This window comes from Piliocolobus tephrosceles, chromosome 14 (genome assembly GCF_002776525.5).
Source record: "Piliocolobus tephrosceles isolate RC106 chromosome 14, ASM277652v3, whole genome shotgun sequence".
Classification (NCBI taxonomy): Eukaryota; Metazoa; Chordata; class Mammalia; order Primates; family Cercopithecidae; genus Piliocolobus; species Piliocolobus tephrosceles.
The window spans coordinates 48,505,318-48,529,113 of record NC_045447.1 but is presented as its reverse complement, the minus strand read 5'-3'; positions in this window follow the sequence as shown (position 1 = coordinate 48,529,113).

Genomic DNA, 23,796 nt, shown 5'->3' with positions numbered 1-23,796 from the left:
ACCATCAGTCTGTGGTACTTTCTTAGAACAGCCCTAGCAAACTATCATACCATGCAGTCACTGACTAGTCTTCTGTCACTACAGATTAGATTGCATTTTCTGGAATTTTATATAAATGTACTCTTTCGGTCTGGCTTATTTCATTCAGTATAAGTTATTTGAGATCCATCCATGTTGGACTGTATCAATAATTCATTCCTTTTTATTACTGAGTAATACTTTGTTGAATGTATATACCACCATTTGTTCTTCCATTTATTTGTTACTGGACATTTAGGTTGTTTTCTGGTTGAACTATTACAAATCAAGCTTCTATGGACATTTATTTACAAGTCTTTTATGGACATGTGCTTTCTTTGATCTTGAGTAAATATCCAAGGTTGGAATGGCTGGGTCATATGATAGAAGTATGTTCAGCTCTTTAAGAAACTGCTGAACTATTCTCCAAAATTGTACCATTTTACATTCCCACCAGCAGTCTTTGAGAATTCCAGTTGCTCCATATCTTTGCCTAAAACTAGTATGGTCCATCTTTTTTAATATAAATGTTCTAATAGGTATATAACAGTATCCCATTGTGCTTTTTAAATTTGCATTGTATTATGACAGTGATGTTGATGGTCATCTTTCCATTGCTTATATACCAAAGTGCATCTTTTTTGCATTCTTTTTTGAGTTGTTTTCTTATTACTGAGTTTTGGAGTCTTTAAGTATTTTCTGAACACAAGTCCTCAATCAAATAAATGACTTGAAACTACACTCAGTCTGTCTTTTTATTCTCTCACTAGAGACTTTTATAGAATAGACATTTTTCATTTTAATTAAGCCAATTTATCAATTTATTATTTTATGGATCATTTGGTATTGCATTTGGAAAAACCTTTGCCTAACCGAAGGTCAAAATTCTTCTCTTACATTTTCTTCTAGAATTTTTAAAGTTTTAATATTTAAATTTAGGTTTATAATCCATTTTTGGATTGGTGTTTTTGTACTACTGTTTTTCTTTTTTGTTTCTATCTGTAGAATCAATTAAGGTAATAATAGTTTCTATCTTAAATGTCCCGCTAGCACACTTACCTATTTCAATACTCATTCTACCTTCTCCTCTTCCTGCCTTTTTTTTTTTTTTTTTTTTTTTAACATCCTTTCACCCAGGCTTTAGCTCCCATCTCCTTCTAAGTCATCACGCCCTTGCTGTGTCTATGATACTAACGTGGTTCAGACCATTTCTCTCCCAGTTTCTTTCCTTCATATATATCCAAGCTTACATCTTTCTTATTTAAAATAATAATAATAATGCTTTTTGAAGCTGCATAGCTTTCTAACTACATAACATTAACTTGCTTTGTTCTTTCCCTCAAAACTATTCTCTTGAAAGAATTATCTATTCTCTCATTTCTCTCTCCTCCAACCAACACTGCCAGGTGTCTGGCCCAGTCATTGCACTGACACTATTCTTCCCATCAACACTTGTGATTTCCCTTTGCCACTTATACAGACCCCATTTCAGCTTTCATCACACAGGTCTCCCTGGGAGGCATTTATACTGTGGATCTCTGTTACTGGAAGGCATTTCCAAAGCTTGTCTGAGTCTTCCACATTGTCTCTCCTCTTTCTCTCTGTTACTTGAGACATGTTTTCTCCATATTTTCTCTTCTCATTCTATACATTCCGCTGGTGACCACACATAAAATCAAGAAATCAAATGCCACATCTAAAAAATTAATCTCCTAAGCAGATTTCTGGTCCAGACTTATTTACCCAGAACATCAACTTTCTGTTGTATATTTCCAATAGCAATGTCAAGTGCGATATGTGACAAACATAACGCCATTCTTCTTTCACCTAAACACAGGGCTCCTTCGTACTTCCTCTGGGGGTAGATGGCACTGCATTCACTCTGTCACCCCACCACTGTCCCCTCCATTCCCAATGAAAAATAATCCAGATATTTCAGTTACATCTCCTACATATGTCTCCAATCTATGCCTCCTCTTCATAACCACTGCTTCTCTCCTTAGTATATCTCATCTAAAATTCTGGAATAGACTTCAGATGGACCTGCAGATTCTAATTCTTACCCTCTCAACATGCAACTTGTATACTGATGCATGAGTAAAGTTTCTGAAACACAAATATGTTTAGGGGAACCCCATGGAAATAATATATTTAGGCATCTCTAATACCTATAGAAAAAACTCAACCCATTCTCATAAAACATTCAGATTGCTGTCAGTCTTTCTCCCACATTTCATAACTAACAACTGCTCTACACAAAATCTGAGATCTAGCAATAGCTAGCTTCATATAGTTTCCTGAGCATGGCATATTGATACAACTTTCAGGCCTCAGATGAGTGGACAAAATTAAACTCACAAGGCAGTAATGGCATTCAATCCCTGAAAATGTCCCTGCTTTTCCTAGAAAGGTCAAATATATTCTGCCCATTATAAAGTAAATGCTGATCTTCCTATTTTATTTTCCTTTATGTTAATGGAAAATAACTATGATTTAAAATATAATTTATTATACTTATAATAATTTGTTTTTACTTGATGGTTAATGCTTGGGCATAACTTAGAATAAAATGTATAAATGTAAAAGAATCATTTATGTACTATAAATCATTGATACGATATTCTCAAAGTGTTTTGTGAAAAGCACGTTAAGAAGTATGGATCCTAATGCATAGATAGGTAAGAAAATATAGAGATAGGTTAAAGAGCTAAAATACCGCCGGACGTGGTGGCTCAAGCCTGTAATCCCAGCACTTTGGGAGGCTGAGACGGGCGGATCACGAGGTCAGGAGATCGAGACCATCCTGGCTAACCCGGTGAAACCCCATCTCTACTAAAAAAAAAAAAAAACACCAAAAACTAGCCGGGCGAGTTGGGGGGCGCCTGTAGTCCCAGCTACTCGGGAGGCTGAGGCAGGAGAATGGCGTAAACCCGGAAGGCGGAGCTTGCAGTGAGCTGAGATCCCGCCACTGCACTCCAACCTGGGCGACAGAGCGAGACTCCGTCTCAAAAAAAAAAAAAAAAGAGCTAAAATACCATAAATCCCAACCTGTCTCACTTCCCATTATTTTTATCTGCCAGATATTAAAGATCCTTCTTATCATAAAATTATCTGCAAGGGGAACATTGAATTCAGGACTGATGAGAGTCTTGAAAAACAGAAACAATGAAAATTCATAAGCTATCTTTTCCATTTCACTTAGTGTCCTGAAGCCAAACAGGAGTATTCCCTAGAATTACCTGTAAAAACATTAAAACAGGATGCATATCTGGATTCTACTGTTTGCTAGTTGTGTGACTTTAGGCAGATCATTAACCTCTGACTATAAAACTCACTTATGAAGGGCCACAGTAAGAGCAAGTTCTCTTTAGTAAAAGAATTTAATGAAATATATGTGTGAATCAGAATAGGCAGGGCTATGGCTTAAAGCTACAAGTTTTATTTCCCTCTCATGCTCCAGATCTGTCTTGGCTGGGCAGCTGAGGTTTCAGCTTCATATTACCTTCTCTTCGTGACACAGCCTTACATACCATCCACATCTGAAATGCTGCCACTCTACCAAAAAGGAAATGAGAACGTGGTGTGTTGTATGTTGACTTTTAAAGCTTCCACACAGAAGTAACACATGTCACTTCTGCTTATATTTCATTGGTCATATTTCAGGAGGAGGTAGAATTATATTCCTACCATGCGCTCCAGGATATATCCAGAAACATTTATCTCTATCAATATTTATGCTAATTTTTCATTTTGGCATATTGAATGGTAATGAATGGATAAGAATAGCTCACTGTACTGAGGGCTTACTCTGTTCAGGGCACTCTGGTAAGGGCTTTGCTTCCATCATTTAATTTAATTTAATTCTCATATTGGCCCATAAGGCAACTCACTTGATCTGACAGACACTGTTATTTGTCCTTCTAATGTTCATTTCTGTTTGTTTTTTTTTTTTTATGACTAACAGAACTGAGATTTCATTTGAGGTGACTGTGTTTAAACTTCACATTGTTCTTAGCGCTATAGCGAAGCAGGTGAAAAACTTCTGGCCAATCTATGGTATGTGGAATTCCACAAACGGAGCATCCCCTCTTAAAAGAAAAGATAAATGAGGCAGAAGGCAGAAATAATATCAAGAGATAACACAGCCACTTACAGACAATAAGGTAAAAAGCATGGAGGTGGGAAGGTAGTCGTGGTAGTACTGACCATGATGTCAGCATACGGCTGATCAGATACCAGCAGTCTGTCGCCTCTCACCTTCCTGTTCTGAGAACTAAATAAGCTTGCTCTTCTTTGAGTTGAATTTTAAAGTTTTCTCTTATTTTAATCTATATCATTCTTACTGGATATAATTTCCATACCCATGAATTAATAACAAATGAAAATGAGTCATTCATATGATAGATATACTGACCAAAATAACAAGATCAATTAGTGCCAGAGCTTTAGAACTTGGATCTATAATGGCCTGACTCTAAAATTTTGGTGATTAACAAATGACTATCAAATTTCCTGAATATTCAATCAATTCTAAATAGTTCAGAGTCAAATCCTAGATATTTGATAATTCAAAACATGTGTCAATCAAGTCATCAATATAATTTTGGTATCACTAAGGAACCAAGCAATTTTTGATGTTTATAAACAGAGTTTGTAAAAAACAATGCTTCAGTTCAGTGGTATCAAAGCTTTATAATTAATGTAAGTTGGCAGTGTGATTTTAATGCTTATATATATTTTTCAATGAAAGACTGACAATATGAGTGAATATAGGGTAACAAATACCTTCATTACACCTCAGTTCTTTCACATATGAATTGGAGTAGTTGATTAGGTAATACTCATTACTTTCTGATCTGTGTAATCTATGATTTTGCTGTGGGGATGAAAGCAGGTGCATTTTAGAAATCTATCCATTCTTTTCACACTAGCCATATAGAGCAACTAGTACTTACTTGTTTTAACATCTATCTTCTCTAGGGCTGAAAATCTCATGAGGGTATGGCCATGCTGCCTTGATTACTCTGTGCTTCTCACATTTAACAGAGGATCTGCTCAAAATATCTTAACTGGGGAGAAAAATGTTAAATATCATTCTGCTTGGAAACAAGGGCAGAAAACATAAGGAAGAAAAGCATCACTTGGAATTCAGCAGAGCAACTTGTATTCATTCTTTACTTTGTAACAGTATGAACATTACAAGAGACAAAACTAAGTTTAAAGATATAAAAATAGTTTCTCTCTACTTACAGATATTTTTGAAATTATTGATCTTGTGTTATTGTGTGTTCCTAGTCTCAGAAAGTAATGAAAATAATAGTAAATATTAATCTTCAAAAATTGATTTTTTTTTCTGGATTGAGAGCAGATCAACCTGTTTGATAACATTGTGTTGATGATAAATAGCTTCTAAAATTTGAGTGGTTTAGCAAAATAAAAGTTATTGCACATTTGCTCATGTCACAATCTTGTATGTGTCTTATTCAGTAGAATGGACTTCCTCCCTGAAGTAATCCTAGGATCTAGGTTCCTTCCATATCTAGTTGTACCATCTCCTTGGCCTCATGTCTACCTGTAACTACGTGGCACAGACAAAGTATGAAGGAGATTGTGTCACAGTACTTTATGGTCCAAACAGGGAAAGTTTCAAATTACTAGCACAAAGATTCATTAGTAAGAAGTCACATATATGGCCTCATCTAACAGCAAGGTAGACTGGGAAATGTACACTTACTGTTAATCTAAAGGAGGGGATAAAAATTTTCAGTAGAACTACTGGTTTTTGCTACTCTTGAATTAACAATTCTGTAACTTGTGATTCTGTGGGAAATAATATAGGCCATACTTCATGAAAAGACAAACAGCTATCCTTATATATTTACTCTGATCTTTCAACTGCCCTTCAACTATCTCCAAGCATTGGCTATTTTATCTTGATGACGTTAAGGTTTGTAAAAATAAATTGAACCCATTTTGGAAATTTCAGTGTGGAATCTGCCAGTGATATTATTTAAGCTGCTCACATCACATATTCTTATTTCCTTAAAAATCTCATCGGGGAAGATTCTGTGATGCTAATTCAATCTCAGCCTCTGTACTAAGAATTCACATTTTTCCATTAGAAGTTCCATTCATAACAGAAACTGGATAAGCATATAAAACACAGAATTGGAAAGACATTTAAAATAAATGTAATGAGTCAGTGGCTTCTGTATTCCCTTTATTATATACAAATACCAAATGAAACTTTCAGTAATGCATAATGGCCATTGTTGGGTTTCATGATCATTTCACGTTTGCTCAAAAGTCAATTAAATAATTGCCTTGGTTAAAATAATTGAAAGTCATCTGTAAAGTCAAACTGATTTACTGTGTGTGTATTTTCTCTCTACAAACAAGTACCTACAAATAATTTTCAAATATTTTCTTATATTTAAGAAAAAACTAAAAGCAACATAATAAAAATGAAGGAGGAAATATTTTAAAGTTACATTACATCATTTTTTACTTTGTTTCTAAAATTTAGACTAGTAAGTCTGATACCCATTTAATAAGTTTTTACGTGCAGGTCCTTATCTCGGTTCTTTGATTTTAAACAATGTTTTTACCCAATTAAATTTTAATTCTCAAGGGTCAGGAATTACGTCTTCCCGTTTCAAAATTATATCATCTACCTATGTGCTAAGTACATTTTAGACACTCAATAACTTATTTTAAATGTTGAATATATGTAAGTATTGATTTCAAATATCAGATTCACTCTGACACACACCTACACACAAACGCATATGCATACATACACAAAGGTTTTTTTCTGTGTAATTAAGGAAAGTTACAACCTAAGTTTCAATTATTTAAATTATTTCTACAGACTGGTAGATTTGAAGGATCTTTTCTCAATACCTATGCAAATATTATAAATTTTAGATAAGAGTAATACATTTTATGGACACATTAAACTTATTCTCATTATACATTTTATTATCAAATTTTAAAGGAAAAAATATTTACAGAGCTAACAATATATTTGAATGGTAACTAACCATGTCTTTTGTTTTCTTGCCACAAGAGCTGGTATTGTGGTTTTATAACTCACAAAATACATAAGATTATTTTATATGTCAATTAACATGTAAATGCAGAAAACTCAAGCACTCATTTATTTGAAACATTATCAGTAAGTAACTACACAACTCTAATTAACAACTTTTGTTTTATAATTGTGTGGTTTATCCAAAATATTTCCCAATTTCTATTTCTAATATTCCATTACACACACACACACATCTTGGGTATCCTCCTTGTTCTTCCTTCAGTGTCACTGCTTTAATTATCACCATCACCACTGCCAATATCTCTACCTACTCTCAAAAATAAGTTAAGAGAAAAGACAAATCAGGATGTGAGTCACCAAGGATATAATCTTGACCACTCATAAGACAAAATATACTATATTTTAAACACTTTGAGAACATTTTCAGCAGGATTTGGAAAATGACTCTTCTAACTTCTGGCCCCTTCAGGAAGTAGTTGTCACATAAAATATGTAAAATCAGGACTATCTCTGCGAATTTGCCAAATATCTTATACAGTGAGTATATGAAAATGCATCTCCTTCATTCTCTAAACACTCTTCATTCCAATTCAGAGAAAATTCCTCGTTATAACCTTTAGGAACAAAATAGTAAGACCCAGGTTGAGTCTGAGATCACTTTACAGGAAATTGTATTCTTATTACTCATTCATTATATTTTAATTCTTTGAAAACTGACTGTCATTCACTACTCACTATTATTGAGAACTAGATAAACTAGAAAGAGGTTATTTTGACAATTCCATTTATTAGCATACTTGTTTTATGTAAACGAAAGAGTGCCTCTAAAATGCTTGCTGATCATTGACAAGCAATAATGAAAAATATTACAAATCACTTACATCTATTTTGGTATGATATGTGTCAAACAATTGTCTCAAAACAAAACTTCAAAATTTTCCTGGAGAATATAGGCAATATGGGAGGCATAATTTTAATGCTCCTACAAGATTCTCATCCCCTGGTCATTTAATCAAAGACTATGCTAGGCAATGCTCTGAAGGAACTTTGCAGATGAGGTTAAGATTATGAATCAACTGACCTTTAAATAGGAAAGTTAACATGAATTTTCTGATGATGCTCTTAATAGCAAAAGGAAGGCTGAAGAGACAGTGAAATGCAGAAGAAGGGGAAGGCTTAGAAAATACGTGGTAGAAGGGAAAATCAGAGAGATTCAAAGTGAGACAAGGACTCTACCTGCTCTTGTGGACTTTGAAGGGGGCCATGAGCCAGGAAATGTGAGCAGGCCCAAGAAGCTGAGAATAATCAGCAAAGAAACTGACACGTCTATCTTATAATCACCTGAAACTGAATTCTGTCAACAACCTTATTCTTCAAGACTTTGAAGGAACATGCGGCATTATTTAGGCATGATAATGAAAATACAGAATCTTTAAAAGATACTCAGCATTCTTCTGAAAAAATGAATGCATTAATAGAACATATTATTTTGAAACATTCATGAATGTAACCATTTCCAACGTTTGAAATACTATGAGTCATCCAGCATCTCCATTTTCATAATTAGTGTAGCTTAAAGTCAGGGTCATAATCATAATTCTCCGATTGAACATTTAACTATAATAAAATATGTTAAGCTTTAGAGAAGAAAGATAACCAAACACAAAGTGGGATGTGCTAGGTACAGAATGTATGAAACACTCAAACATGTACACTTAAGTGCATATATTCCCTGTCTTCATAGCCAACTTATTTCATCAAGCTCCTAGGTGAGGAACTAAAACTAATAGTTTTAATAGTGGATAATTTTCTGACACTCCCAGAGCTGGTAAATGATAACTCATCTTCCTGTCTACCTCTGGCCAGGTTCTGCCCACTACTCATGTTCAATGCTATCAAGTAACCCAAACAGCTGTTAAAGAGAAAACACTAATCAGAAGAAAAGATACTACTCTGTTCTTCTAATGTGTTTGAGGTCTAGAATGTGACCTGCTCAATTTACCCTACGAACATAAAGTGTAATATCATCTGAAAAAATGACATCTGAGGAAAGGCAGCTGAACTGCTTCACCACACCAGGGTGGGGAGAGTGCAAACACAGATGGGTTGTTCTTGGGTGCACTGGGTAGAGATCCCAAAGATGTGAAGATGCCTCTGGAGAGGGCTTGGAAATACAGCTCCTCGCATGTTCATTATTTTCAGCTGTTTTCTCAGGACATTTGTAGCTGCACACAGGCTGACCAGAGAGAGCACAAAGAAGATGCCCAGTCATAGAGAGCTGCAGACAGTGAGGCACATTTCAGACCCAGTCTGAACCTGGAGACAAATTAAATCCCCTACAAATCTGTATTTCGGTTTTGTTTTTGTTTTGTCTGATGTTCTTTCTAGAACAAGCATACTGGGCCAAAAGTTTGGGATAGGACAAAATCAAATGGAAGGAGGAATAGTAAAGTTTCCATGTGCTAATAATTTGGGGCTAAAGCAAATCAGATCCTACCTGTCAGATTTGCTGCTGATTACGTCAAATTTTGCCTATTAATTTCCATGAAAGTTCCAGACTTGTGGTCTAAATGTTTACTTTGAAACAAAATAACAGATTAGGAATTTTTGCATTTTTTGTGATATGATTCCCCAACCAAAGTTAGCTGTTACCTTCCTTTCTTCTCTCTTCTTCTATCCTGAAATCAGACTTAAACATAAACTCATAGGACCCAGTGATTATATTTTATGTTAAAGTTCACATAGCAGCTTATTCAATGCTTGACAAATTAACAAGCTTAAATCTCTAATTGCATTCTAAATATACTCATGGAATTTAAAAACCTGATAATAGGAGAAAAGGCCTATATTTTTTATATCTCAGGTTCTACTATACACTAGCCTAGGGTTAGCAAATATGCAGCCTCTAATTCAGTATCCATTGTGAACATTACTAACCTGTCACAAGTTTCCCACTGAAATGGCAATAATATCCATCTCAACACAGAGATCCAGATAGATACTCTTAATGATTACATATGCCATGTGGAGTGAAAAGAATACACCTGCCGTGGAATGCTTTATTTTCTCATTGAGAGATAAGGAATCTGAGAAGTAAAGAGTAAATACTTTGGAAAGAAGACAGAACTAGTAAGTGACTGAAATGAAATTTGAATTTCCTTCTGTGTAGATTCAAAACCTTTGCTCTATCTAACCTACCACATTATTTTTCAAAGCAAACATAACAAAATCTATTAAAATTAGAATATTTCACATCTTCCAACAGAGCACTGTCTCTGGTTTCAGAAAGAATGGGTTCATATACTATCTTTGTCACTTACTGTTTCTGTGAGCTGGACCTGATTACTTAGGCTCTGTCTGCTCAGTCTCCTCATCTATAAAATAGGGTAACGAATACCTACTTAATTGTACTTTTATGTGAGTGAATGAGATAACACATGTGAATGCTTAGTCCATTACCTAATACCTAGTAACTACACATTAGAAGTTAGCATAAATCATTTTTATTGTCACCTGCTGCACTGCATGAAACTATTACTATAATGCAAATAAGATGGAAATTATTATTGTATACTATAAGTATGATGTGTCAATTACTCATCTCAAGGAATAGAGCCAGTTAAGCAGCATGAATATTTTTTCTCTGCATTGATACCAAAAATAATTATCTTCCTTAAGTGCCCATTCCTATATTCCATGGCCCATTGAAATACTTTGTAAAAGTCCTATACTTCTAACAGAACTTATGGAAATATATAACTAGATAATGTAATTCATCATGCATAATGCAAGCCTAATTTGTTTGAAAAGCTGAAGAGTTTTATTTTATGGGGAATCACTACAAGCTGATAAAAAATGAAGATAGAAGCAGATTATCTTTTCTCTTGCTTTGACCAGTCAGAATAACTGTCAGTGTTTTGTAAATTCAAGAGAGGCTGTTGGCAATATAGTGGTGAGCACTGCAGGGGGTGGCAGCCATTAAGAGAAAAGCAGAGGTGGCGCTGAGAAATTAGAATGAGAAACTAAGCAACGGGATCTCCCAAGAGGTATGTAGTAGTCATTCAATGTGAAGGCAAGAGATCAGACATTCACAGCACGGGGATCTGTACTACCATGCTGTGCTCTGCACTTTCGAAGGAGCCTATTAAATGACAAGGCTAACACTGGAAAATACTAAAATCTCACCAAAAGGCCTGTCATCTAGTGTTGAAATAGAGCCTCATGGATGTAAGCTTCTACCATCTAAAGAAGCTACAGGGGCACATTACAAGTCAGGAAGTCATCTAAAAGTACCCTGGGAATTCTCACATCCATGAGCAGAATTCTTAGAAGGGGAGAATTAAGTTCCATTGGTTTTCACTTTCATGCAGTTATTCTTTTTTAAATTTTGAGGAAATTGCTACTGCTGTTAGTGCATAGCAATAAAGGACAGTATAGACAAAGGGTTAAACAAAGAAAAACTGTCAAGCAGCACTAAAGGTGATGCTTCCTAAAAATGTAATGTATTAGGTCAGAAACAGGGTTGTTAGACTCATTTTCCAGATAGGAAAATTCAAGTCCTGAGAAGTGACATGACTTGCACAGTTAGTGGCAGAGGTGACATTGAATGTCCAGTGTTACTTTTGGCTTTAAAATGTCACACTAGTGCCATATATACCTTATCCTTTGACTCAGTGTGGTGGGCCAACTTCCAAGATGGCCCCCAAGATTCTCATCCCATCATGAAACAAATCTTCTTCCAGTTATTAAGTCCAATACTAGTCGAGATAATTCTGCGGTGAAGGTTTCAATCAGTTAACATTAAGATAGGGAGATTATCCTCAGTGGGTTTTGACCAAATTAGTTGAGGCCTTAAAAAAACTGGACTTTTCCTGGTGAGAGAAATTTGAAGCATGAGGAAAATTTGATATGAGAAAGTGGTATGGACTAAATCGAGTACCCCTGAAGTTTATATGTTGAAACTCTAACCCCCATGCGACTGTATTTAGAGATAGGTTCTATAATGAAATAATAAGGACTAAATGGGGTCATAAAGGTGGGGTCTGGTGTCTTTATAAGAAGCAGAAGAGGTACTCCTCTCTTTGTGAGCACATAGAGGAAAGATCATGTGAGTACACAGCAAGAAGTTGTCTGTCTACAAGTCAGGAAGAGAGGCCTCATCAGAAACCTACCCTGACAGCACCTTGATCATGGACTTCTAGTCTCGAGAATAGTGAGAAAATAATTTTTTGGTCAATTAAGCCACCTAGTCCATGGTATGTTATAGCAGCCTGGGAAAACCAATGCAGGAAGATTCTCCATTGCTCAGTTTTGAAAACCGAGAGAGTCATGCAACAAGGAATGTGGAAAGTGGCCACCAGCTGACACCATCAAGGAAACAGGGACCTCAATCCTACAGTTGAAAGAAACTGAAATAAGATTCAAGGATGTGAGCTAGGAAGACAACTTCAGGCTTCATATGAGGGCACAGCCAGCTGACACCTTGATTTCAGCTTTGTGAGAACCCAAACAGAGAATTCACGCCATGCTCAGACTTCAGCCATTCAGAATTGGGAGCTTTTAAAAAAGGGATCTTGTTTTAAGCTGCTAAATTGGTTAGCATGTTTTACAAAATGACAGAAAACTAATGCATCCAGTAATATTAGTTCTAAAATTTGACATTTAGGAAGTAATCAGAGATATAGACAAAAATATATATTTAATGAAATGTTTTCAAAATAGCAAAAAGTTGAAAACCTTCATGTCCAATAAGAGATTAATTGCATTGCTTATGGCCTGTCCAGATGATGAAATATTCCATGGCCATTAAAAGGTATGTGGAAACAACACCATGAGAAATGTAAAAAATGAATGTGATATTTATATTTATATATGTACTTACTAAATATTCAAATATTAAATATGCATATATAAATATTTTACATTTTAAGACTAATAAAGGTTAGCTCTAATAGAACTAGAAATTATTGATTTGGTCTTAATTTGTGGTGTTCTTTTTTCATCAATTCTTCTAAAATAGTAGTTATTATTTTCAATAAAAAGAGAACAATAATAAATTGCATTTTTGAATGCTACCTCCACGGGAAATATTGTTTTATATGTCTCTAATCCTAAAGAAGAAAGATCCAGAGATACTTTGAAATGGGTTGTCTGATATTATTTTGGAGAGAAGCTTCTTTTTGTTTTTCTTAAAATAATTATATTTCTTTATGACACAGGAGGTATGAATTGTAGGTTCAGTTGCTACCTAGAGTATGAAATGGATACTGAAAATCTCAGGACATGTTCTTTTCACTGGGGTGAAGTTTTAGGGTCACAGGAGATTCACTTTATAGAAATTGGACAGGTCAAAGTTAATATATATTTTCTGCAGCTCCTAAAATAGTTTAAAATATGTTTTTGATAGCTTATAAACTATCAAAGTAATAATTATTATAATAATAACTGATAGATTAATTCAGATAGGACTTTTGAATACATTACTAAGTCAGGTGTGTGGCCACAAAACAATGATATAACGGGGTGGGAGGGGGTGTAAAAAGGGAGGCACTGAAGTCTCTAATGCATTCAGTGCCCTGGAGTACCTGTGCACCAGTTGGTAGACAGTATAACAAAAGTTCAATGATAATTTCATATAAAAGTTTCTTGTGCTTTATCATTCATATTTAATTATAGTTAGTTCATTAATTACCTTCTTGAGAAGTGAGACTGGAAAGAGAATTAAATGGTACTTTAAAAAGTTAACTTTGCAAACAATTAAATTAAGCCAAATATAATTGATAATTGCTGTAACAACTAGCCCCTAGGCATTCCACTTTAGAAAAATTGTTTAGACTTTGGTAATATGAGAAAATGTAAGTTCTCTTCATAAGTTTAAATAAGCATGCAAAAGCTGAAATAAAGACAATCAAGCTTTTCATGAAACTTGACTCAAACTAAAAGTGACAAGTTTAGCAACACAAATTTGAACATTGTTTCTAGAAAAAAAAAAATGGTTGATGAAGACCAGGGCTAACCTTGGAGGAAATACCTATACTAGTCATCACAAATACATGAATTTTTAAAAAGCAATGACTCCTGTTCTTATTTCCTCTTGAGAGAAGCACAACCCTCTTGAACTTTTCTTTCCTAATGCATATATGTATTCTTCAGAGTTTTCAAGATGGCACCACACAAAAAGCTTAGCAAATGGTTTTAAAATACCATTATTGAACAAGTACTTTGTGGCAGGAACTATGCTAAATGTTAGGCATGAATCTAACCCTTCCTTCAAACTGCTTAGTGTCCCTCAGAGGATAAGCCTGTAACATAGCAAAGCACACAAAAGAAGGAAGAGGTGCAGCTTCTGCCTACGCTGGCCAGAGCAGCTTAACAAGGAAGTGGTACCGGCCAGGGTGTGGAGGGTGTAAACAGCACCTGACAAGATAGTTTGGTGGGTAATGAGACTCTGATGAGGAAGCACGTTACAAGCAGAGCGAACAACATGGAGAAAGACTTAGGGTATAGTATGTGGGAAAGCCTTCTAGACAGGCAGCTTGCAAGCTTCTCCTGGAAGTGATTCAAGAGTTTTTGGAAAGGATCCTGACATCAATACATTTTATTCATTTAACAATCAATTATGAATTTGACATTAAGCTCAGGTGACTAAAATTTTACCAAGACAACATTTTTCTGTTGGGGATCTCACAAGACACCAGGAGACAGGAAGAAAATCAGACCAAAAGAATGTGGAGCAGCCTTAATTGTGGTGACCCCTAAGCTGTTGCCTTTCTTTTTTCATCTCAGAACACAGTCTTTATTTTTTTCTTTAAAGCAGGAAACTGCCAACTTTGGATGAATTGTTGATTGGTCCTAACCATCATGACAATGCCAGTTCCCTTCATCTAAATCTCCTCTTCCAGCCTCCCTTGCAGCCAGTGAGCAAATTAGTATCAAATAGCGAAGATGACTCCTGGATGTGCTTTCTTGTTGCATTTATGATATACATTATATTTTCTAGGTTTATGTATGGCTATGCAGTTTTTTTTTTTTTTTTCCCCAGAGAGTATTTTTTTTCTTTTGTTAAATTTTATTGCCTTTTTTTCAAGTTCTGGGGTACATGTGCAGGTTTGTTATATAGGTAAAGTTGTACCACGGTGGCTTGCTGCATCTATCAACCCATCACCTAGGTATTCAGCCCAGCATGCGTTAGCTCTTTTCCTTAATGCTCTCCCATATATACATATATGGCTATGTATATATGTGTGTATATATATGTATATATACACCCAGAAAAAATAAATTATCAAATACAATGGACCATATTTTAGCTTATCTTATTTCAATGACAGAATTTATTTCCAGTTAAAATAAAGACAATTATCTGCTACCAAGGAATTGAGCAGTCCCACTATTCTCTGGTGGTTCACACAAAGGACAGGACCTGAGTAGAGAAAAATATATTTCTTAAAAGGGAAAAATGGGAGCTGAAGCCTTTATCACATGGCATATGGTTATGGGACTAGGGATGTATATACATATATATACACACACATATACATGCACACATACACACATATGCTTGTGTTTTGTCTTCCACATAATAGTACTTCAGATATCTGCCTTAAGTTATTATATAAATATTTGTGTGTATATATATTATACAATATATTATATATAGAAAACACAAGCATATATATGTAAACTTATACATATACTTACTATATATATACACACATATGTGTGTGTGTGTGTGTTTTCTCTTCCCCAATAACAGTACTTCAGATATCTGCCTTAAGTTATTACATGAATATTTGTGTGGATACAGGAGCCTAAACATCCCCAGTCCCATAACCATATGCCATGTGATAAAGGCTTCAGCTCCCATTTTTGCCTTTTAAGAAATACATTTTTCTCTACTCAGGTCCTGTCCTTTATGTGAACCACCAGAGAATAGTGGGACTGCTCAATTCCTTGGTAGCAGATAATTGTCTTTATTTTAACTGGAAATAAATTCTGTCATTGAAATAAGATAAGCTAAATATGGTCCATGGTATTTGATAATTTATTTTTTCTGGGTCTCTTTTATTAGGATGTCAAATTTGAAAATAAACATTGCCATAATTATGAGTAATATTTTCATCTTTGAAACAACTCAGACATTGTCAAAGTAATTCCTGTTCTTCCACTAGAGTAATTTTTGTCCTGTGCTCCAAGGCCTAGCATTTTCATAGCTCACAAGATTAGTTATTGAAACATATTCAGAAAAATGTACTAATTTCGCTTCTGCCATCATTAGCAGCAGCTAAACACTGGGCACACATGGCCGTAAAGATGGGAACAGTAAACACTGGGGACAACTAGAGAGGGAGAGAGTGGGGAGACAATGGTTGAAAAACTACGTTTTGGGTACCATGCTCACTACCTGGGTGAGGAGACTATTTGTACCATGAACTTCAGCATCATGCAACATAACCATGTAACGAACCTGCACATGTACTCTGAATCTAAAATAAAAGTTGGAATTACAAAAAATAAAAAATATGTGAGTATCTATGGATATGACAGCTCCCTTTTTTTTCTGTAGCACTGAAATGGTCAGGGGCTGCAGAGGAGAAAAAAGACTCTCATCCAACAAACTTATGAAACCACTGTAAAGAGTAGCAGAAAATAACGCTTCGTATTATATATCTAGGAAACAGAAACAAAGTGAATCATTTTGGCGTATAAGAGAATTAATAATAAGGAACCCCGTAGGTACTGCTAAAAGACTCAGAACCTAGAACATCCAAGTATGAGAAAAGAAACCACCACAGGAAAAGGAATTGGATTTGTTTTCTCCCATAATGATGGGTATGGAATCTGTCAATAATTTGGCCACTGGAAGAACAGAGTAAGGCAGACAGCAATGATAAAACCATCAGAGACAAGAGCACATGGAAATAAAGTCTTTCATGGAGCTATGATAATGGCGGAATGAGTAGAATTTCCACTTTAACATGTTGATGTCAATGTCACATTGCTCCACAAAATAGTGGTGCCAATCTGCAAACCCACAAACAGTATGTGAGAGTAAATTCTCCCACTTCACCTACACTGGAGATTGCAATGTTTTAATGATTATTAATATGATAATCTTATTTTGCTATATTTTTATATTTATGAGCTAGAGGAACTTTTCATACATTTATTGATAATTCATAGTCATTTCTCTATAAATTGGTAAAAATGGACAATAAATGGTGCAATAACAATAACTAATATTAAATAAGAGATTCCACTAGGCTCCCTTGAGGCAAGTCTCAGAAAGGGATACTGTTGATTCAACAAGGCTCCCATTAGGCCCACCTACTCTTCTTCCTAGCTTTTGTGATTGAGGTGGTGGATGTGCTAATAACCAGATGCATGAAGAAGTGGGAATGACCTGCTTCATACACCAGCCACCAAATTAAGTTTATCTTGCTTATTGTTTTGTGCCAACTATCCCTTTTATGTCAAGATGTTAGAGACCCAAGGAAAAAGAACAAAGTCTGATTCAGGATAACAGGTTAATTTACGATGTTTCAAATCTGATTGTTTCCTGGTAACAAAGGCAATAACAGACATTAGAATTGCTTGGATTTTTTTCTATAATTGCTTCAAATCCTTTTTGGACACTGTTGAAATAACTTCTTAACTGTACATTTATCTGGAGCCAACATGTGCCTTACTAAATTTGTATCCCCAAAGTTTAGAACAGTGCCTGACACAAGGCAATTGTTAATTAGTATTATTAAAACTTTTCTGATTATATGAATAAGTGTAAACAAATTAAGATATTATAATAAAAGTAATAACATACAAACAATATCCAAGAATATAAATTCTTATGAATTCCACCCCCTCAAGTCTATTCTGACATCTCTTTCTATGCAGTTGAAATTCTAAAAATGTCATTATATTGACATAGTGCTTCCCGCTTCTCATCATCCATGACAATGCATTTTTCTTTCTCATTTTATGGGTAGAGGCTATTGGCATTTTTCTATAGAAGCATTTGCAGGGATTATACATTCTCACAGTTTGCTGCATTCTTTGATAGAAAAATGTGCTGCATTGACCTGATAGTTGTAAAATACTTGAGATTTACTGTCCTTCTCTCCTGTGGATGATGAGAAAAGCTCTTCTCTGCTAAATAGTAAAGAAAAATTATTTTTCTACGTAAATATTATCAGTCACAGCTTTATTCTCGATAAATATTATTTTCTCTTGAAGAACTTCATAAAAAGCAGAAAATTCGAAGCCAATAAATTCCCATTAATCTTTATGAATCAAAAATAAATCCTATAGGAAATATAATTTTTCCTCTTAAAAAGCATTATTTTTATTTCCAAAATTTTTATTTCCAATTATGAAGGAAGCATATCTCATTTTCTGTAATTAGAGACTATATAGCTATTTCAAAAGAAATTTAAAAACATATAATCTCATTACCATGCAGGGATAAAAGCTAATAAGATTGTATTTTGTTTCTTCTCATATTTTTCTACATGTGAGTATCTGTTTATAAAGAAGATAACATTTTGTGAATACCATTTGCAAGTCTGTTAAAATACAAAATTGTTATGTCATGATTATATTCTCATGTCAATAAATACTGTCTTAAAAGATATTGTGGGAACTTAACTAGTTTATTTGAACATCTCCCTACTGCAGCAAATTTAGGTTGTTCACAGTGTTTGACTATAATAAATAACACTGCATTGAATATTTAATTTTATATCTAGTTCACCCATAATTTGAAACCTAGCATCCCTGCCAACTGGTTGTATCTTCTGGGTTACTATTTATTCTCCTCAAAAATAAGTGAAAAGCTAAACAATTTTAAGTGCTGATTACATAATGTCAGTTTGCTTTCTCAGAAATCTGTATATATTTACATTGCCCCTGTAGTATATCAGTGTACACATAAAATTTAATATTCCATTTTAATAATAATGATTCCCCCTGGAAACTCGCTAACCAGATTTTCAACTAAATAACACAAGTGGACTTTGGTATTATGTGTTAATGAAAACCACAAGTTTATTGCATGTACTTTTTCTCCCTAATGACAAACATAAAGTAGTTTTAAAAAATAAAGCCATGCATTTATATGTAAAATAAACTACAAAATTATCCCTGAAGCTCTAATCCCCAATCCTACTATCTTACTTTCTAGAAGACATCAGTTTGCTGTTACATTTGTGTATAGTGTGTGTATTACACAAGTATATATGTGGTTAAATACACATACACACACATATAAATACACATACACCTATATATACACACATACACACTCTATATGGGTTCATAAAATTAGTTATTTTTCTTTTTCCAAAATTGGAATCATACCAAATGTGTGGTTGTAAACTGTTTGCTATTTAACAATAAACACTTTATGGGTAATTTTCTTTTTATCCTTTATAGCTCTTTTTTAATATAAAAAGTGTTTATTTACATTGATATGTCCAGTTAACATCTGTTAACTCGGTAATCTTGACTTATCCAAAAATAAGTATTTTGAATTTTGTATATACTCTTTATATTTCTATCTCTGTTAGTATTATCATGAAAGACTAACAATTAAATATAATGCAAAAACAGTTTTCTGGTGAAGCTACCGCTACTTTAAACTTTTAAAAAATCACTACATGTTATCAACCAAATTACAACAAAATAAGTTTCTTCAATGACTTATTTTCACAGAAATAGGAAGGAATTTAACTGCACTTTGCAAGTGATTTGGAACAGTGTGAAGAAGTAAGCATTTTCATTTAGTCCCATCATCTGCACTGGAGACCATAATGCTCAGATCAGATCGTGTATCTTCGTCTTAATGAATGAGAATGGTACAAGAGCCCTTGCTAATGCTATTTAAAATTTTTGTCAAGGAAATAATCTATAACTTGCTGGATAATTCTTCTCAGAATATTTTGGTATACTCCTGGTTGTTTTCAGAAAAGAGTGAAGTGAATTCACAATGTTAAATAGTTAAATTAATGTCCTTATTATTTCTTAGAAAAATATAGTATGAAGTTCAAATTAAATCGTTGATGAAGAATGTGGCTTCAAAGGGGGAAATAAAAGAGATGACAGAATCAAATAAGAGGAAATAAGGCCCAGGTACGGCACAGCTTGAATAGAGTTTCAGGCAGTTTCACTGGCTAAACACTTTTTTTTTTTTTTTAAAGAGTTTTGCTTTTGCAATTCTTCAACTTCTACAATTTTATATGCTCGAGGTATATCTCAGTTTTAAATGTTCAAAGAAATCTATTTCTAGACACCTTTGTAGTAAACTGTCAAACACAAAAAATAATCACAAAAAATGTAAGAGAAAATCAACTCATCGTGTGCAAGATAATCTCAATAACATTAACAGCTGATTTTTAGTCAAAAACCATGGAGTTCAAAAGGCAATGGGATAACATATCCAAAGTGCTGAAAGTAAATATCAACCCCAAATTTTATATCCAGCAAAACTAACCTTCAAAGAGGAAGGAGATATTAACATATTCCTATGTAAACAAAAACTAAGAAAATTCTTTACTAGCAGAGCTTTGCTTTAATAAATACTGAAAGGAGGCATTTATTGTGAAATGAAAGGACCCCAAACAGTAATTCACATCTTTTCAAATAAACAGCACCAGTGAAGGTAACATAGGTAAATATGTAACACAATATAAATTATTTTTGTGTGTAACCCTTTCTTTTCTATCAGTTTTAAAAGAAAACTGCTTAAAGCAATAATTTAAAAACTGTGCTGATGAGCTTATATGTATATAGGTATAATTTGTATGACAGTGGTGCAAAATTTAAAAAATAAAGCTATTTAATATAACATACAATGCTGTACAACATGTATGGTATAATGATATGGTATAATGCTATAATTAAACTGGTATTAATCTGATCTAGATTGTTTTAAATTAAGCTTTTAAATTTAGTCCTCAGTGCGATAATAGGAAAACAACTTCGCAATGGATGCAGCTGGAAACCATCATTCTTAGCAAATTATCACAAGAAGAGAAAACCAAACACCGCATGTTCTCACTCATAGGTGGGAACTGAACAATGAGCTCACTTGGACTCGGGAAGGGGAACAACACACACTGGGGCCTATCATGGGGAGGGGGGAGGGGGGAGGGATTGCATTGGGGAGTTATACCTGATATAAATGATGAATTGATGGGTGCTGACGAGTTGATGGGTGCAGCACACCAACATGGCACATGTATACATATGTAACCTGCACGTTATGCACATGTACCCTAGAACTTAAAGTATAATAAAAAAAAAAAAAGAAAAAAAAAAAAGTAAAAAGGAATTACAATATTATATAAAATATTTAAATAAAAATATGACAATAATTCAGAAATAAAAGGACAAATAGAATTTAAAAATATAAGACATACATAGATACCAGGTGACAAATAAATACCAAATGACAGCTGTAAATATTAATTTATGAGTAATTACACTAAATGTAAATAAATCAAGCACTACAAATTAACATATTTCTAGGATAGATTAAACAATGGTACAACCATAAACTATCAAACACACTTTAGATTTTTAAAAAAGAGGTTGAAATAAAATGTTACACAAATATATAACATGAAAACAATTCCAAAAAGAGAGCTAGAGTGGCTATAGTAGTATTATACAGTATACACTTGAAGTCGAAATTGTTATTAGAGAAAAACAAAGGACATTTCATAATACTAAAAGAGTAAATATATTATGAAAACATAACAATTGCAAACATATATTACTAACAATAAAATCCTAAAATGCATGAAGCAAAAACTAACAGAAGCAAAGGGAGAAAAAGACAATTCAACAATACTCATTGGAAACAATTTATTTTGTTTTATTTTTCACCTCAAGACCATTAAGTGTATTAGAAACTTTAATATCTCACTTTCAGTAATGGAGAGAGCCAGGCATATGATCGACAAGAAAATAGAAGACTTGAAAAACAATAAAAACCAACAGGACCTAACAGACATCTATGGAACACTCCACCCAGCAATAGCTCAGTACATATTCTCCTTGAACATACACGGATCATTCTCCAGAATAGAGCATATATCAGACCACAAAACAAACCAGAACAAACCTCAGTAAGTTAAAATACTTGAAATCACAGAAGTATGTTATGTAATTATAATGGACGAGTATTAGAAATCAATAAAAGAAATTTGGGAAATCTACAAATATGTGAAAATTTAACAACAGATTCCTCAATAATTAATCAGACAAGAAAGAAACCAAGATAAATTAGAAAATATTTTTAAATTAATGAAAACTAAATATATCATTACAATTTTTGAATAAACCTAAAGTAGTGGTTTAAGATAAATTCATAGCACTAAATGCCTATATTTAAAATAAATATCTCAAATCAACAACTTGTTTATCACAGGAAACTAGAAAAAAATCAAGCTAAAATAAAGCAAATAGAATGAAGAAAACAATAAAGAGTGGAATAAATGGGGAAAGTGATAAAAAGTAGAGAATATCAACAACTTAGAAGTTGAAAATATCAACAAAATGGGCAATTTTGCTAAATGACCAAGAAAATAAGAGAGAAAAATCATTTACTAAAAGCAGGAATGAAACAGAAGACACCACTACTGACCTTACAAAATAAAAGAGGTGACAGTAAGATACTGTAAACAGTTTTATGCCAGTGCATTAGATAGCCTAAATAAAATGAATAAACCCACAAATAATGGAAACTACCAAAACTGCCTCAAGAAGTAGAAAATATGAATTATCATATAGGTGAAAAACTTGTATTTGAAATTACAAAGCTATGGCAAAGAAAAGCTCGAATTGAAATGGTTTCATCAATCTTCCACCAACTCTTCCAAAACAAATAGAAGCGAATGCTTTCCAAAGTATTCTATAAGGCTAGTATTACTAGAATAATGCCAGAAAAAGACATCGCAAAAAAAAAAAAAAAAAAAAAGAATACCATAGAACAGTATCTCTTAAGAATGTAGATACAAAATTTCTTAACATAATGACAGCTAACTGAGCCCAGCAATGTATGTAAATGATTATATATCTTGATGCACTGGGACATATCCCAAGATTGCAAAGTTGGTTTAACATCTGAAAATCAATCAATGTAAAATAACCTATTAATAAGATAAATGGCAAAACTCATATAATCATCTCCACAGTTACAGAAAAATTATTTGGCAAAATCTCATATCCTTTTGTTATTAAAACACCCAGAAAACTAGATTAAAAGGGGTCTTCTTGAGCCTGATAAAGCACATCAATGAAGAGTTTGCATCTAACATACTTCATGTTGTAAGATTGAATGTATTTCATTAAGAACAGGAACAAACAGGGATGTTCACTCTTGCCATTCCTATTCAACATTTTACTGGAAGTTCTAGCCAGGGCAATTAGGTAGGAAAATGAAATAAAAGGCATTCGGATGAATTAAAACTATCTATATTGGCAGATAACCCAACAAAGTGCTCAGAGGTAAGCATATTCTTTAAAGAATCACACACAAAAAATAAAATAGAAGCATTTTTCCAAATAGATTTGTTTTCGTATGTATATATTAAAAGAAAAAATCAAACAAAAAATAGAATGGGCAACAGGACAACAGTTTTAAAATGCATTTTTACTACAAAACAATGCAAATTATTTGCAAAAAATATGAAAGTATATGGAGTAAAAGTCAAGTTTTTCTAAGT